This window comes from Triticum aestivum, chromosome 3D (genome assembly GCF_018294505.1).
Source record: "Triticum aestivum cultivar Chinese Spring chromosome 3D, IWGSC CS RefSeq v2.1, whole genome shotgun sequence".
Lineage (NCBI taxonomy): Eukaryota > Viridiplantae > Streptophyta > Magnoliopsida > Poales > Poaceae > Triticum > Triticum aestivum.
The window spans coordinates 600,681,733-600,686,838 of NC_057802.1; positions in this window are offsets into that span (position 1 = coordinate 600,681,733).

Genomic DNA, 5,106 nt, shown 5'->3' on the forward strand with positions numbered 1-5,106 from the left:
AATAAAAACCTTCTATGGTCATACACACCAACGAAAATGGTTTGTTGGATCTCGATCGTAGTGATACACATAATCATAATATTGAAGTCAAAAGATGCAAAGTTAATAATGATAGTGCAAATTATTTGTGGCACTGCCGTTTAGGTCATATTGGTGTAAAGCGCATGAAGAAACTCCATACTGATGGGATTTTGGAATCACTTGATACTTGCGAACCGTGCCTCATGGGCAAGATGACTAAAACGCCGTTCTCCGGAACTATGGAGAGAGCAACAGATTTGTTGGAAATCATACATACAGATGTATGTGGTCCGATGAATATTGAGGCTCGTAGCAGGTATCATTATTTTCTGACCTTCACAGATGATTTGAGCAGATATGGGTATATCTACTTCATGAAACATAAGTCTGAAGCATTTGAAAAGTTCAAAGAATTTCAGAGTGAAGTAGAAAATCATCATGACGAGAAAATAAGGTTTCTATGATTTGATCGCGGAGACAAATATTTGAGTTACGAGTTTGGTCTTCAGTTAAAACAATGTGGAATAGTTTCACAAATTCGTGCCACCTGGAACACCACAGCATAATGGTGTGTCCGAACGTCATAACCGTACTTTATTGGATATAGTGCAATCTAGTATGTCTCTTACCAATTTACCACTATCGTTTTGGGGTTATGCATTAGAGACAGCTACATTCACGTTAAATAGGGCACCATCAAAAGCCGTTGAGACGACGCCTTATGAACTGTGGTTTGGCAAGAAACCAAAGTTGTCGTTTCTTAAAGTTTGGGGTTGCGATGCTTATGTGAAAAAGTTTCATCCTGATAAGCTCAAACCCAAATCGGAGAAATGTGTCTTCATAGGATACCCAAAGGAGACAGTTGGGTACACCTTCTATCACAGATCCGAAGGCAAGACATTCGTTGCTGAGAATGGATCCTTTCTAGAGAAGTAGTTTTCTCTCGAAAGAAGTGAGTGGAAGGAAAGTAGAACTTGATGAGGTAACTATACCTGCTCCCTTATTGGAAAGTAGTTCATCACAGAAACCTGTTTCTGAGACACCTACACCAATTAGTGAGGAAGTTAATGATGATGATCATGTAACTTCAGATCAAGTTACTACCAAACCTCGTAGGTAAACCAGAGTAAGATCCGCACCAGAGTGGTACGGTAATCCTGTTCTGGAGGTTATGTTACTAGACCATGACGAACCTACGAACTATGAAGAAGCGATGGTGAGCCCAGATTCCGCAAAATGGCTTGAGGCCATGAAATCTGAGATGGGATCCATGTATGAGAACAAAGTGTGGACTTTGGTTGACTTTCCTGATGATCGGCAAGCCATAGAAAATAAATGGATCTTCAAGAGGAAGACGGACGCTGATAGTAGTGTTACTATCTACAAAGCTAGACTTGTCGGAAAAAGGTTTTTGGCAAAGTTCAAGGTGTTGACTACGATGAGATTTTCTCACTCGCAGCGATGCTTAAGTCTGTCCGAACCATGTTAGCAATTGTCACATTTTATGAAATCTGGCAAGTGGATAAACAAAACTGCATTCCTTAATGGATTTATTAAAGAAGAGTTGTATATGATGCAACCAGAAGGTTTTGTCAATCCTAAAGGTGCTAACAAAATATGCAAGCTCCAGCGATCCATCTATGGACTGGTGCAAGCATCTCGGAGTAGGAATATACGCTTTGATAAGTTGATCAAAGGATATAGTTTTATACAGACTTGCGGTGAAGCCTGAATTTACAAGAAAGTGAGTGGGAGCACTACAACATTTCTGATAAGTATATGTAAGTGACATATTGTTGATCGGAAATAATGTAGAATTATTCTGCAAAGCATAAAGGAGTTTTTCAAAGAAAGACCTCGGTGAAGCTGCTTACATATTGAGCATCAAGATCTATAGAGATAGATCAAGACGCTTGATAAGTTTTTTCAATGAGTACATACCTTAACAAGATTTTGAAGTGGTTCAAAATGGAACAGTCAAAGAAAGAGTTTCTTGCCTGTGTTACAAGGTGTGAAATTGAGTAAGACTCAAAACCCGACCACGGCAGAAGATAGAAAAAGAATGAAAGTCATTCCCTATGCCTCGGCCATAGGTTCTATAAAGTATGACATGCTGTGTACCAGATCTATTGTATACCCTACACTGATTTTGGCAAGGGAGTACAATAGTGATCTAGGAGTAGATCACTGGACAGCGGTCAAAATTATCCTTACTGGAATAAGGATATGTTTCTCGATTATGGAAGTGACAAAAGGCTCGTCGTAAAAGGTTACGTCGATGCAAGTTTTGACAAAATTTGCAAAATACTTACGGATCTGAATGTGACAGACCTGTTGACTAAAATTATCTCACAAGCAAAACATGATCACACCTTAGTACTCTTTGGGTGTTAATCACATAGCGATGTGAACTAGATTACTGACTCTAGTAAACCCTTTGGGTGATGGTCACATGACGATGTGAACTATGGGTGTTAATCACATGGTGATGTGAACTATTCATGTTAAATCACATGGAGATGTGAACTAGATTATTGACTCTAGTGCAAGTGGGAGACTGAAGGAAATATGCCCTAGAGGCAATAATAAAGTTATTATTTATTTCCTTATATCATGATAAATGTTTATTATTCATGCTAGAATTGTATTAACCGGAAACATAATACATGTGTGAATACATAGACAAACAGAGTGTCACTAGTATGCCTCTACTTGACTAGCTCGTTAATCAAAGATGGTTATGTTTCCTAACCATAGACATAAGTTGTCATTTGATTAACGAGATCACCTCATTAGGAGAATGACGTGATTGACTTGACCCATTCCGTTAGCTTAGCACTCGATCGTTTAGTATGTTGCTATTGCTTTCTTCATGACTTATACATGTTCCTATGACTATGAGATTATGCAACTCCCGTTTACCGGAGGAACACTTTGTGTGCTACCAAACGTCACAACGTAAATGGGTGATTATAAAGGTGCTCTACAGGTGTCTCCAAAGGTACTTGTTGGGTTGGCGTATTTCGAGATTAGGATTTGTCACTCCAATTGTCGGAGAGGTATCTCTGGGCCCACTCGGTAATGCACATCACTATAAGCCTTGCAAGCATTGTGACTAATGAGTTAGTTGCGGGATGATATGTTACGGAACGAGTAAAGAGACTTGCCGGTAACGAGATTGAACTAGGTATCGAGATACCGACGATCAAATCTTGGGCAAGTAACATACCGGTGACAAAGGGAACAACGTATGTTGTTATGCGGTCTGACCGATAAAGATCTTCGTAGAATATGTGGGAGCCAATATGGGCATCCAGGTCCCGCTATTGGTTATTGACCAGAGACGTGTCTCGGTCATGTATACATAGTTCTCGAAACCGTAGGGTCCGCACGCTTAACGTTACGATGACAGTTTTATTGAGTTTTGATGTACCGAAGGAGTTCGGAGTCCCGGATGAGATATGATTATGTTATTTTTATGACCAATGTTGTTAATAACATGATCATGTTTTACTATTGGAATTTAAGGTGCATATGTTTCCCAACGGTAGACAATTGTATGTTCAATTTGACCAACGTTAGATTAATGCATATGATTGTTATACTGATGTCACTTAAATTGTGATTTCACGAGGCTTTCACTTGATGAGTTGCCTAAAAAATGTTCCGACACTCAGAGGTGACAATCACACTGAGTGGAGGAAGAAAGTTGACCTGGTATTTGTCCTTGCTGACCTGGACTGGGTTGTGGATGAACCACAACCGGTCAGACCTACAGAGCCAGTAAGAGAGGCCACTGATGATGATGCTGCGTGGGCTAAAAAGAGGGGGGATTATGCTCCTTGGAGATGTCATACATCATAGAAAACAAAAAGTGGGTCAATGCAAACAAAAAGTGCATGGCATTTATAAAGAATACAATTGAGAGCACCATTGTGGGCTCCATTGCAGAGTGCAGTTCCGCAGGGGAGTTGCTTACAAAGATAAAGAGCCAGTTCACTGGCTCTTCAAAGATATATGCCACCCAGGTGTTAGAGCAACTGGTGACAGAACGCTACATAGGTGGTAGTCATGGAATAAGAGAGCACATTCTCAGGATGAGCAATATGGCAGCAAAGCTAAAGCCCATGGATGAGGATCTGGAGATCAAACCAAAGCTCCTGGTCCACCTGGTCATGGCTTCACTGCCAAAGGAGTTTGAAACTTTTGTTGTAAACTACAATATGTCACCTGGAACATGGGACATTGAAAAGACAATAGCAATTTGTGTCCAAGAAGAGGATAGACTCAAAGCCTCACATGGTGGTTCACTCAACTATGTGAAAGATCACAAGAAAAAGAATTACAATCAAAACAACAAAAGTTCTCCTTCAAAGCCACAAGGAAAAGCTCCCTATCAGCATCAGCGTCAGCAACAACCTTTCCCAGTGGACAAAGACACTTGCCTCCACTGTAAGAAGACCGGGCATTACAAGAAAGACTGTCCTGTCTGGCTAAAGTCCTTAATAGCAAAGCAAGGTAACAACATTGTTTCCATAGTTAATGAATCCTTGTACACACAGTTTTCGAAATCTACTTGGTGGATTGACTCAGGAGCAGTTGTTCATGTTGCAATTTGTTTACAGGGATTCCATTCGACCCGGACTACGCTAAGAAGAGAAAGAGGCATTGAAGTAGCAAATGGAATTCAAGCGGAAGTTGAAGCTGTTGGGCGACATCTCCTTGGAGTTAGCTGATGGATTCAAGCTTCTACTTAGATATGTTCTTTATGTTCCTTCATGTAACAGAAACTTAATTAGCATTTCATGTTTGGACAAAGATAATTATGAATGTTATTTTGGACATGGCAAGTGTGCCATATGGTATAATAATGCTTATGTGGGTGATGCTTTACCACACGATGAGCTTTATTTGTTATCACTTCGTGAAAAAGTGCATTCTGTATGCAATGTGAATGAACATGTTTCCACGTGAATAAAGGACAAAAGAAAAGAAAGAGAACATTCGACTCATCGAAATTATGGCACTGTCGTTTGGGCCATATTTCGGAGGGGAGAATAGAAAGATTAGTCAAAAGTGAAATTC